This window comes from Mus caroli, unplaced genomic scaffold, assembly GCF_978045245.1.
Source record: "Mus caroli unplaced genomic scaffold, Mus_caroli_1 scaffold_1, whole genome shotgun sequence".
Taxonomy (NCBI): domain Eukaryota; kingdom Metazoa; phylum Chordata; class Mammalia; order Rodentia; family Muridae; genus Mus; species Mus caroli.
In genome coordinates, this window is record NW_028227256.1 from 127312477 (window position 1) to 127326622 (window position 14146).

Sequence of the window (14146 nt, forward strand, 5' to 3'; positions counted from 1 at the left end):
ACATTCTTCTCATGGCATCTTCTGCAATGTTACTCAAGCCCTAGAGAGGGTGCTATAAATCCCTGTATCCCTAGTCTCTCCAGGACTTTTATCAGGAAGGAAAGTTGCATTTTGCTGCTGGCCTTTTTAAGCGTCTAGTGAGAGGATCATGTGGCTTTTAGTCTTTGTGATAGATTATATTTATGGATTTATTTATGTTGAGCCTTCCCTGTATTCACAGGATGAAGCCAACTTGATCATGGTAGGTCATGTTTTCAGTGTGTCTTGAATTTGAATTGTTAAGATTTTATTGAGAATTTCATAGAGGATATCTGCATGTTTGTAGAGGATATTTGGTTAATATTTTCCTTTGTGGTGGGTTTTTATGTTGTTTTGATACCAGGGCAACAACAGCTTCATAAAAAGAATTATAGCCTGCTGACTCCCATGCCATGCAGTGAAGACAAGAAAAGACACTCTGAGACTTGCCCGCTGCCACATGGCTTGGGAGGGTTGTGCACTCCTAGAGATCCTCTTGAAACCACACCAAGACAGAGGAGGTCAACCAGAGGGTGTCTGCCTGCAGCAGGAGCCACTACAATGTGCAAGTATATGATGGGTAGACAGGAAAAAAAAAAGAGAAGAGGAATAGTTTAAGCATTACAAAGAGTGACCAAACTGGAGACTCGAGAGTAGAGAGGAGTAGCCTGTTGTAAGTGGCCAGCCACACCACTGGAGCCGTGGTGAGGTTCCAGGCCAAACTGCCACTGAGGGCCATGTATAGGTCCATGGCTACTCATTGGCAGAGGTTGGTGTCATTGTATGAGGCTCATATCATCACTAGAGAACATGGAGATGTACCCGGTTTGGCAACTGACTGGGACCACATGGGGATGTTCAGGGACTTGTACAGAACTGTTCCTGCCCCTCACTGGCTTTGGTGCTCTGGAGAGCTGGCTCCACCTCTCCCCTGTGGCAGGATTTGGGAGAGCAGACGCTGCCCCTCAATTAGGAAGCATAGTAGAGCTGGTCCAGGCCTCAAGGGCAGTAGATGAGCTGACCCCGAGGGTTTAAGAGCAGGAGAGCTGACCCTGCTCCTCATTGCCGTGGGGTGGCATGTGCATGGAGGTGATGCCTCTCCCCTCACCGCTCTCCACCTCCAGCAGTTGGGAAAGCTGGCCCAGGGGTCATGAAAGAAGGTAAGCTGGCCCTCCCCCCTTGTTGGTTGCAGCACTTGGGAAAGTGAGCTATGCACCTCGCCTGAATAGCACAGTGAGCTGGCCCTGGTGGAGGGGGCTCAGGTGAGTCAGACCCATGGGGCATAAGTGCAGGAAAGCTGACTCCACCACTCATCTGCCATGAGGTGGCATTGGGGGTGGGGATAATGCCCTCCCTCCCTGCTTGCTCCTTCTCATCAGTGGTAGTAGAGAGACCTGGTCATGAGAGCAAGAGAACTAGCCATGCCCCTCACTGGCTATAGCACTCAGGTGAAAATTGTCTATGCACAGACGTAGCACAATAGAGGTGCCCTGGAGGCAAAGGCACTGGTGAGCCAGCCAGGAGGGCATGAGAGTGGGGATGCTTACTCTGCTTCCTGACAATGGCAGTCTTGGGTGGCCTAGCTGGAGCAGTACTGGAGAGTTCACCCTGGTGGTGCAGATAAGGGAAAGTCTGCATGCTGACAAGCTCAGCTACCCCTGAGAGCCAGGGATTTGAGTTGGCCCACTACAAAATCTACATCATCTGTGAACTGTTGGCGCACATGAAAGGCTGGTCCTGCTGATCCAAAGCTTCAGGGTCTCCATGACACAGGGTAACAATAGGTTAATAGAGAGGAGTCCCCAGAAGGATCCAATGTTGATGGAGTCACAGAAACCAGAGATTGGTCAAACCAGACCAATGACTCATTGCAGTGAACATTTGCAAGTGAAAATGTGTGGTCAGAGGAATATACTGTGGGACATACTGTGACGTACTGCATGATGAGAGGTTTTCTATGGTTTGGTTTGTTTAGTGTGTGTGTGTGTGTGTGTGTGTGTGTGTGTGTGTGTGTGTGTGTGTGTTATTGGGGGCGGGGGCGTTGCAAGGGCAGAAAGCAGATTCGAGGGGATTGGGAGATGACCAGGTCTGTGGTGCATGATGTGAAACTCACAAAGAATCAATAAAAAGTTTTTAAAAAAGAATTAGGAAGTGTTCCTTCAGTTTCTATTTTGCAGAATACTTTTAGGGTTGTTGGCATTAATTCTTTGAAGTTCTGGTGGAATCCTCTGGTCATGGACTGTTTTAGTTGACAGATCCTTAATTACTGATTCTATTTCACTAGGTTGAGGATATGTTTATTGTTTATTTCGTGCTCGTTTATCCTTCACAGGTCTTATATATAAAGAAATTCATACATTTCTCATAGGTTTTCCAGTTTGGTGGTATATAGAGTTTTAAAGTATGTCCTTACGCTTCTCTGGTCTTCACCAGTGTCTATTGAGATAAACCCCCTTTTGTCTCTAATTTTATTAATTTGATCTTTTCTCTGTGTGTGTGTGTGTGTGTGTGTGTGTGTGTGTGTGTTTTGATTAATTTAGCCAGAGTTTGTCAATCTTACTGACTTTTTTTTCAAAGAATCAACTGTTCATGGATTCTTTGTATTGTTTTGTTGTTTGTTTGTTAGTTTCTATTTCATTGATTTCTGCTCTGGGCTTAATTAATTATTTCTCCTTGTCTACTTTTTGAGGGTATTATTTCTTTTTGTTTTTCTAGAGCTTCTAAAATATCATTAAGTTATTAATATGAGAGCCCTACAATTTTCTGATATAGGCACTCAGTGCTATAAACATGCCTTCATTGTGTCCCATAGGTTTGGGAATGTTGTGTTTTCAGATTTATCCATTTTAAATATTTTAAATATGTAAATATTATGTCATTTATTTCAGATTCTAAATGTTTTAAATTTCCTGTTTTATTTCTTTCTTGACCCAACTCATACTCAATAATATATTGTTCAGCTTCTATGAGTTTGTATTCTTTCTGCTATTTCTACTGTTGTTGATATCCAGCTTTAATGGATACAGATAGGACACCGGTGTCATTTCAATTTTATTACATCTGTTGAGACTTTGTTTGTGTCCTAACACATGATCCATTTTAGAAAAAGTTCAATGAGCTGGTGAGAACAAAGTATGTTCTGTAGTGTTGGAGTGGAATGTTCTGTAAACATCTGTTAGGTCCATTTGATTTATGACATTATTTAACTCTAGCATTTTTCTGTTTAGTTTTTATTTGGGTGACACGTCTATTGATGAGAGTTGGGTAACAAAAATCACTCACTATCATGAAGTTAGGGTCAATATGTGATTTTTAGTTGTAGTAGTCTTAAGGGAATCTACTAGAGATAACTACTCACAGCTTATAACCAGGTGAAAGTCATTATTCTGTCTCACTGAGACTACACTCAGGTATTTGAGACCCAAGTAAAATTTAGAGTATAACATTTAGAGTAAAAAGGTTTTGAGGGCAAAAACCTCGTTCTTTATCTTATTCTACAGCTGCAGGGGAGAGGTTTTGAGCAAGCAAGCAGTTTAACAAAAGCTAAGGTAAGCAGTTAACTGGAATGAAATACTGAACAAGCAGGCAGTTTAACAAAAGCTAAGATGTTAGCTGGGCATCTTGACCTCAGCTTCCTAGAATAGAATTGGAAAATTTTCCATGGGATAATCTCCTTCTCCGTCAAGGAGATCAGCTTCTTGTTAAACCTGAAATGCCTCAACAAGAATAAAAGATGGAGGAACCTCTGCACTGTATTGCCCTGTCACATTCGTGTTTTTTTTATGATCTCTGGTACCCTTGCATTTGGTACACAAATGTTTATAATTATAATATCCTATTGGTACATTTTCCTTTAATGAGTATGTAATGTTCTTTCTATCTCTTCTGATTACTTTTTGTTTAAAGTCTATTTTGGCAGATATTAAAATATCTATTCTTGCTTGCTTCTTGGGTCTATTTAATTAGAATACCTTTTCCCATCCTTTTACCCTAAAGTGACATCTGTCCCTGATGGTGATGTGTTTTTCTTGGATACAGCAAAAAGAAAGATTATGGTTTTGTTCTGGGGTGGGAGGAGGTGGTCAGAGATAGGGTTTCTTTTTGTTTAACCCTGACTGTCTTAGAATTTGCTCTATAGAGCAGACTGGCCTCAAGGTCACAGAGATCTGCCTGCCTCTCCTTCCCAAGTACAGAGATTAAAGGCCTGCACCACCACCACCCAAGAGATGGTTCAGTAGATAAGAGATCAAATTTTCTAATCCAATCTGTTAGTCTGTATCCTTTTGGTTGTGGCCGAGACTATTAATATTGAGACCTACTAATGAGAATTGTTTATTGATTCATGTTATTTTGTTGTGATGATGTGAGTTTTTCTTCTTTTGATTAGCTGTTCTTAAATTACTTATTCCTTGTGTCCTCTTGGGTTTAGTTAACCTCTTTACAATGAAGTTTTCCCTCTAGGACCTTCTATAGAGCTATAGTGGCAAATAGAAAAATGCATAAATTTGCTTTTATTGTGAAATATTTTCATTTGTCTGTCAGTTGTAATTGACAAATGCAGTTTAGACTGATTAGTTTAGTCTGGGTTGGTATCTGTGGTCTCTTATAGCTTGTAGAACATCAATCTAGGCCCTTCCGGCTTTCAGAGTCTTCATTAAAAAGAAGCCTTTATCTAATGTGTCTGCCTTTATATGTGACTTGGCCTTTTTTCCTTACAGATTTTTCTATTTTGTTGTTGTTGTTGTTGTTTTATACATTTAGCATTCTGATTATCATGTTATAGAGAGTTTCTTTTCTGGGCCTGTCTATTTGATCTTGTAGCTTACTTAATAGGTGTCTCTTTAGATTGTGAGGAATTTCTTCAGTGATTTTTTTTTAAAAACATATTTTCTGTGACTTTGATCCCAGGCTTCTTTTCCTTCCCCTATACTTATTGTATATGAGGAGTTGCAGTAAAGAAACTGGTAACTTGACCATTTCATGATATGGTTAAGGGGAAGGTTTTTATTTTGCATAAGAGAGATAAAATACCCAGAGGCATCTGGGAGTTCAGCCTGCATAGCACCTTCTAACATCATCAAAGCTAGCTGTCAGGGAGGAAACTTCTAGTCTGGCTGCTGCTTGTTTCCTTCATAAGCTATGAACAAAGTATGAGGTGTCTTCAGTCACAGCCTTACCATCTATTTCTACTATATAATCAAAGACAATAGCAAATAATCTATATTCATGTGGGGAGGAGCATTCCCAATGTCTTCCTGACCAAAAGTGCATAGGGAGGATATCTCACACTTGGCACTGGCATTTTCCTGAGAATAGAAGGTGTAAGGGAAAGAAATGTCCTTGCCATTATAAAGAGAACAACCTAGTATCTGGGAAAAGGGAATCCTGGGAGTGTACCATTGCCTTTGAAATGTATTGCAGGTACTTGTGAATAGGGACTGAGGGAGCCTGGTGGCCAGTGTGGGATTTGATATGTAACCACAGGTACATAACAGTGGAGAGCCATAGGTTCCCCTCTATCAGAGGTAAGGGAAATGACTCCTTTGGAAGATGGGAATCAGTTTCCTATGTTCCTGAAGAATGCTGGCTTTTATATAACATCCAGAAATCTCCATACAGTCCCTTTGAGCTCTATTTCAGATCTATGGACAGCCTGTGAAGCCTAGCACCTATTATTCACAGGTCTGTTCTTTTCATAGTGTCCACAATTTCCTGGATGTTTTATGCCCGAATATCTTTATGTTTAACATTTGCTTTGACTGGGTTCTCCATTTCTTTTATTTTGTCTTCAAGACCTGAAATACTTTCTTCTATACCTTTTAATATGCTGGTGAAGATTACCTCTGCGGTTTTTCTTTGATATCCTGTGTTGTTTATCTTAGTTTGCATTTTTCTTGAGAGATTCTCTTTCTTTCTTGAATTCTACTTTTATGTCTTGACCTGCTTTCATTGTTCCATTGACCCACTTGTGTCTTCACAGCCTTCATTAAAACATTGGTTCATATTTTCTTTAAGGTCCTTGAACATATTTATAATTGACTATATGTTTAGCATGGTGTGGTTCCCCCACTGACCCCGCCCCCAAGAATGTCAGTTCACAAGACCTACCTTCTTTCCATGAAAAGGTCCAGGAACTACACTATCCATAAAAGCCTAAAGAAATGAGCTAGGAACTTGGTTGCCCACTATAACTGAATGTTAAGAATGTATTACTAAATGCACCACACTTTGATCATAGTTCAAAGAGAAAACAGGCTGAAATTAACCTAGAAGGTAGCTTTGATGATGTCATAAGTTGCTATGTGGATACTGGAGGAGAAAAGTCATCAGTGGACTTACCCAGCAGGTAAGACTTACCCAGAATGCTACAACATTCACTTGCAGGCAAGATATGCCCATGATGAAATACTTGTATCAACTACGGGAATAACCAACACTTTGTGTTTGGATTTAAGGCTGATTCCACAGGAAATAGCTCATTCTGCTACTATAAACTAACCAAGATTTCATGGTTTTGTGGGACTGGAGTAGTATCTCAGCAGCTAAGAGCTTGCAGAGGACCCAGATTTGATTTTTCAACACCTCTGAGCAGTTCACAATCTTCCATAACTCTATGATTTCTATAACAGTCCTAAAGTATAGAGCATCCAACTCCAATTTTTAATCTCCACTGGCAGCAGGCAATCACATGGTGCACAGAAACACATGCAGGCAAAACACCCATACCAAAAGAAAGCCCCCAACCTCTCCTAAAGAAACAAAGAAAGAAACAAAGAAAAAATGTCCGTGTTGAGTAGGTCATAGGCCCTCTAGGGGGAACCTATTACTGTTATTTCACTAAGCATATCCTTTGCCTACTACTTTCTAGGTATTGGCTAGTGCTGCTTTCAGTTTTACTCAGAGACACTTCTTTTTAAAGTTAGCAATAGTTGACTCAGAGACTCAAAGTTTGCCAAAGTGCTAAGAATAAGTGGCTACTAAGAGCTCATCCCTATATGAAGCATCTATATCAACCCCCACAAGCACAGAAAACATCACCAAAGAGGGGATTAGAAGGATGGAAGCAGTGCTGTGAAATTCACTATTGTGCTCATGAATTCATAGCAACTGTGGTTACCTATACAAGGTCTGCACAAAAACAAGCTAGTCAAGATCACAGCTTGGAAAGGGTTGGGGATGGCCCATGAAGTCTCAGCCCTAGCAGAGAGGTTATTGGCAGTTGATGGCTACCTGATGAGTGTGGGGGTAGAGTGACATTTTTTTCAAGCCACTGATAAATTGTCCATGTTTATGCAGATTATACTAACCAGATTCTGTTGGTTATTAACAAACAAATAACAACAAAACAGAAGAGGAGGATATGAAAATAGGAGGGATGGTGTTAGGGAAACCAGTATGGAAAGAGAGAATGGAATCAGGGGTGGATACAATCACGATACACTGTATACACCTATAAAATTGCCATGGAATTGATGTGTAATTGGAATTGATATAGTTACTAGTTGGACCAGTGGGTCCTAGGATTGTGTTTTAAGACTTGTAGTGGGACCAGATGAAGTTTTTGAAAGTGCCCCACTTTGGTAAATACAGCCCACTATCTCATGGGAGTAAATCTGGATATTATTGCCACCATTCTACTTTTAAAATACACAGGAGTTAGAGCTCCCACAATGTCACCCTTGAATTCAGCAACTATTCCCTACAGAAACTAGGTGGACTCTGAAAAACAACTCAAAGAATACTAGTTCCAACTCCCTCCCGGCACCTACTTATCTTCCACGAGCACATCGATGTGCTCTTAGGTGTATGAATGCCATGATTTGGTATATTGCACTCTTTGCTTTTTCTTCAGAAGAAGAGGACTAGAGGCCATTAGCATTAATCTTGATTTGTAATGTTGAGGTTTTGTGTTTTGCTGTCTATTGTAATGATAAGTTCGACTGAGAATTTGTTTTGACAAAATAAATATAAACTTGTTTTGACTTAAAAAAAAAAAAGATAAGTTCGAGTCCCCCAAAACCTGGATCCAGCACATAGCCCTTGGGACTCTGCCCCAAGTTAATTCTGATTGGTGAATAAAGATATTGATAGCCACACAGAGCAGCTCTAGTTTAATTAGCTTACAAACAAGTAGGTCTCCATATGTCTTCTTTATTCATCCTTCATCTTGAATAATTCTCTCCTCCCTCCACACCCTTCTTTTCCATCTTCTACTTGCCATGCCTCACTTGAACTTTACATTCCCAGTGGTCCCCCTGCTTCTATTTTCATAACACATGGAGCACACAAAAGAAGGTAGAAGAGAGAGAAGCCCCAACTTTGTGCAGAGATGAATTAGTCTGTTATGTGAAGTCAAGATGAAGAGGACCAGTAGACATACTACAAGAAGTGTGACTCGGAGGACAACGGCAGAGAAAGTCCTTCCAATGGATCAAACTCTAAGTAGGGTGGTTAGTTATCTATTTTACATGAAATAAAGAGAGTCTGCTGGGAGTTAGAGAGATGGTTCTTAGCAACCAGGAATACTCACTTCTGGGCTCCTCCAGCAGGTGGCTCACTACTGACTAACTCCAGTTGCAGGGAGTCCTCTGTCCTCCTCTGGCTACTGCTTCTTGTTAAGACATGTACAGAAGCCTTCATGGACAAAGAGTGAAAGATGGGGTAGAGGCATATGGGTGTACAGAAAGTGGGCTAAATGTATGCATGACAATGCCCCCGAGAGAGAACCCACAGAGAAAGACACACTGAGCCCCTAAGTGGACACATGACTTAGCCACTTACTGTCAGCCATCTTAAGACTTTAACAACTTGGCGCTGGCACAGGGGGCACCACCCTCTGCTGCATCTGTGCGTGGTTCTAACAAACAGCACAGCACTTAACTACGGTCAGCCGAGTTAGCTACTGTTTTGTTGCTGTGGCTTGTCTGTCTGTTTGTGGGTACTGAGAACAGAACCAAGGCCCTCGTGCATTTTAGGCAATTGCGTGACCACCTAGTTATAAGCCCAGTCCTGTGGCTTTTACTTTGCTATCAAACATCTGCCAGCAACATCAAATTGCCAGTATAACTCCACACTTCTCCACAAAGCCATCAGCTTCTTTAGTAGCAAACCAAATACTTAGAGCCCCTTCCAATCTCCGCAAGGGCGATGATGCATTATCACAGGGTAAGATCTACAGAGTGAGTTCCAGGACAGCCAGGGATATACAGAGAAATCCTGTCTCAAAAAAAAAAATCTATGATCTTAACCAAAGAATCCCAACCAGTAAGAATGTCCCTCTCACTTCCCAGATTCAAACCCATCTGAAAATGTGGTAAGAGTTGTGGGCTGTTATGGTGATCCACACCAAGCATTCTGGTGTGAACCACAGAGGAAGTTTTTAAACAGCTTGTGTGCACTCCTGAAAGGCCATCCTGGCATCTTTTGATCCACCATTGTGGGCAGACTGTGCAGGAAGTCAAAGTAGCCCAGCATTCTCCTAACGGCTTTTTGAATGCCGTCGGGTTTCAGGGTTGAACATTGCAGGATCACAATCTCTCCTATCAGCTAAATGATGGTTGTAATTGTAAAAATTTGCCAAATGCCATTATAAAACGAGCACCCGAGCTATCCAAACAGCTTTCTCTGTCGTTCCTTGGAGTGGTGACAAGGCTCATAGTTCAGCTTCCTTTGTGAGTTTCTCAGTAGGTGATCAGGACGTGCAGTAATAGGGTTGGTTTTCCAACCCTTGATATGCTGACAAGACTGGAAAAGTGTATCTTTCCAGCACAGGACAAGAGCAGGGGAAAGGGCTTCAAAGCATCAGGTAGAAGGGGGGCAAAACTGCAGTCATGCAGCAGGAATGCATATAAGTCTTGACTAGCAAGGAAGAGAAAGCTCCGAGCAAGCAGCCCAAGGTGCCACCATTCATCTCTTGCTCTCCACTGTCGCTTCAGAACTGAGCTTTTCTGTTTGCTGAGTTTTAGCTTTGTGATCATGTTCATCAAATAGAGCTGCTTGCTAAAACTGAGACCAGGAGCTCAGGGGTGGAGCAACAGGTAGAAAGGGACTAATAATATATGTTCACTAGACTCTGACATTTCATTCTGAACTCAGGGGGTCACAGTTGGTAGAAGCCAATGTAAATGAGCTACCACAGACTTTGTTCTGGGCAAGGAAGTTCAGTTACACCCTTATCCGAATAGGAGTCAGTACAAAGTTCTCTCTCCCATAAAATTTCAGAGCCAGAACAGCTTGGCTCCGGGTCTGTGCATTGTAAAGTAGCCCGGGATAATGATACTATTTGTCTTTAGTAGCTTTGAAGTCCACTGTTGCAAAGTGGATTAAATTCTGAAGGCACTCTAATACACATCATTTATAAAATGAAAGTAAGATGCTGACTTTAAAATACAAATTTAATTTAGTGACATTTTTAAACCACTTTAACTTTAGTCTTTCAAATACCAAAATGAGAGGGAAAGGGAAGGAAGGAGGGGGAGAGGGAAGGAAGCCAGTGGGGGATTCATGAACAGATGAAAACTTGCAAGGGATTTTCAGCATTTGGTTAGTATAGGACACCTGCTTCTTCTTGCTGTAAACTAAGCTAGTGATGTTACCAGTGGCTGACATTTTCTGAGAATTTATTGTACCTTTTGCATTTATTCTACATGATACCTTCATGAGGCAAGAACTGTTATTTCTTAATTAACATATTAGGAAAATCAGGTTTAAAAAGAACAAATGATCTGACTCATATTACTTTCCCATAAAAACAAAAGCAAAAACACCCAAACAAACAAACAAACAAAGAAAAACAAAACAACAACAAAAATCCTTGAAGGATGGCTTCAAAGTCTATATGATTCAACACAGCGTGATGTTTCCTAAGGAGAAGAGATGGGCTAGGCCTTAGCTACCTCTCTAGCACCTGCATGAGAATTCTTAGTTCTGGGATGAGCCTCTGAGGGTAGAAGTATGCACACTTCCTCTTATTGCACACTACTCAAGGGTACCACTTCTAAGAGGATGCCTCTCATGTGGCAGGTGTATTCTAACATGCAAGAGGTTATTGCCTACCAATGAAGATCAGGTGCTCAGGAATGGGAACCAAGTGGAAACCTATGCTGGCCAAGTCCTGGCATAGCAGTAGGCATGACTATCATAGTCACCAGTGTGTGTGTGTGTGCACACGCATACACACACAAAGAGACAGACAGACAGACAGACAGACAGACAGACAGACAGACACAGACACAGAGAGAGAATATGTTGGGTGTTTTAGGGAATAAATCAGTTTTGTTGTAATTCACTGCAAAGTGTTGAAGCATAACTAAGGACACAAGCCATATCCAGACTACCATTTGAATTGTGCTTATAAATTTGGGAGTAGCAGGTTATCATACTCCAAGAATCCCACTTATACTTCAATGTCTCCATATCTGGGAAAGCATTGGATAACATCTTCAACTGCCCATGGTGTTGTGTAACAAAGTGCCAACTGAATCCATGCTAAAGAAGAAGAGTCTTTTGGTTTGGCCCAAGGGTGGTATTTTCTAAGAGGGGTCGTGGAAAGGGTACTTAAGCACAGCCTACAGCACCCTTCCTCTTCTGGGCTCCTTTGTTCACCGTGTTTAGGCTGTGTCAATTCAAGGCCAAGAGTTATAGGAACAAACATTGTATCTTTTGCAAAGAAAAGAGGCTCTGTAGACTGTTTTCCCAGGGGAAATACTGGGGTGCTTTTTAAGTGAATCATCTGCATCCGCCACACTTGTCCAGGTCTCTTTCTTTTGTGAAGACGGTCTCATTAGTTCTATTGTTCTTTGTGCAGGACACAAATTGGTAAACACCAGACCATGAATTTAAACTAAAGTCACTGAACCAAACCACTCAAATGCCTTTTCCTAGAAGCTGAAGTGTCCAGGTCAGCCATGGGGCAGCCGCTGATAGCCAGCTTTGGGGGGGATTTCCTCTCCTGAACCCTGAAATCCCCTTCTCTCCAGCTCAGGTGGTTACATCACTGGTTTTGGAGGCTCCTAAGAAAACTGCTGAGATGGGGTACCCTAAATATCTGGGACCTCGCACAGGGTATAAGAGGAAGGAAGGTGGGGATCAATGTGCTACCCTGAAGCTGTTGTCACCAGCTCTGGGAAAGGTTCCAAAGAAACAAGTGACAGCGAGGGCAAGAGACCAGAACTGACTTTCTGTCATCGGTAAAACCGAAAAAAAAGTTATATCAGGGACCCTGATATAACTTGCAGAAAGGTGAGTAGCAAGGCTTCCCCTTCGGCCGCAGTCTTCCAGCTCTAGTTCCCACAGCCATCAACTCCTCACCCTGCCTTCTCAGCCTCCAGATCGAGAGGAAGCCACCGGAAGACCCCCAAACACCAGCATCTCCTCAGATAAAAGAAAGGGTCCATCTTGCTCGGAACTAACATGGACCAAGATGCCCCAGCTAAGCCCAGTGAACAAAAGGTAATGTGGTTTTCTCCTGGAGGTCTCGGTCTTGCTCCCAGCAAGGGTAGTACGTTGCAGCAGCAACTGTAACTTGTGCACCAGGGTTCTCCTCTGAGCAGGGAGGATCCTGACAAAGGCCGAGAAGACTCAGGAGTTGAAGCCCCGGCCTTCCTTTTCTGTACTCTCTTCTCCACTGCAGCCAAGTATTCTGAGTCTGAAACCTGGGTAAGACAGAGCCAGCAGCACACATTAGATACAGAACACATAGCCACTCAGGAGAGGCTCTTATTTTGAAGTGGAGGGCAATAAGCATCAGGGTCAACTTAGCAGTCTCCAGCAATGCCAAACCTGGTGATGCTCTGCTCTTCCCTCTACACATGCAGACCATCCCAGGAATGGGGATGAAAGCAGAAGAGAGGACAGATTCAGAGGTGCTAAGGGTGGGCAGGGAAATCACACACCTGCCTGTGATGGAAGATGAGGTGGCTGTGTTTCCCAGTAGACCCCAGAGGGCCCAAGCTGCTAAGCTCTGAATGTGGTTGGGGTAACAAAGATCTGGGCCTCCCAGAGTCCTGCAGAAAAGACTCCTGACGGTCATTGGCAGGGAGGGTGAAGATTGACAAGGCCCCTTCAATGCTTCCTCATTGTCCCATGGAGACAGCTTTGTTCCTAAAGCACCACTGGGCTTCAGAAAGTTCTGGGTGGCCTAGTGATGTTGGCCTTTATGTGAGCCTGTGGTGTCAGAAAGCCAGCCATGCAGGGAACCTGGATTTGGTGAATATTAATCAAACTGGGGACTAGGTGCAGCCACACCCTGGGAGAGCCTAGAGAGGACCAGCTAAGGCAGGGAAGAGCAGGACTGCCCTTGACAGTAGTCCCCAAGGGAGGGGACATGGTAAATTGTGGTAGGAAGAGAGCTGGAAGATGTAAGAAACCTGGGCCTTGTCAAACTAAGTCACAGTTTGTCTTGGCCTCTAGACAATAGGGCAGCCAAAGGCTCTATAGATGTAGCTGAGCAGAGCTAAGCTTGGTTAACAAGTGGCTAGGAGCCTCAAGTTTTTTTCCTTTTCTCCTCTCTCTTTCCTTCTCCTTTTATCTCCCCTTTTCCTTTACCTCTTGCATTTCTCCTTATTGCTATCTCCTCTCTCCTCCTCTGATTCAATCTTGCACTACTGCCCGTGGCTTTCTATGGTATAGTTGGGAGTGAAGAAGGTTCCTCACCTCACTAAACCACTGACTTAGAGTCGGAGCACTGATCATTCTTACAACTGGTAAAGCATGCATTCATGTTAAAAGAAAAGAGAGTGGCACCTGTAGATCCAGAGAACTGCAGCCAAACACCCATGAAAGTCCTCAGAGAACACAGAAGATATGTGTAAGATATGATCTGTCTTCTTAATCACTGAGACGTGACCCCATTGGGGGGTCCCTTGACAGAAGCACTGGGCTCCTGTTCCCAGTAGCTGCCCACAGGGCTCACACTCTGCTCTGGATCTGGTTTCAGAGTGTAAGCATAGAAGGATGCGGCATAGGGCTTTGCTTTCAGTGAGCTACCAAGGCCAGCAGGAGAATGTAGAACAGAGGGTAGAATGGAGATGGGGAAGGTCCAAGAGGACTTTCTAGAGAAGATGGTGAAGAACGGCACCCTACAGCCAACGGGGTGACAGGGTGACAATTTAGTTTTAACCCAGTTGTA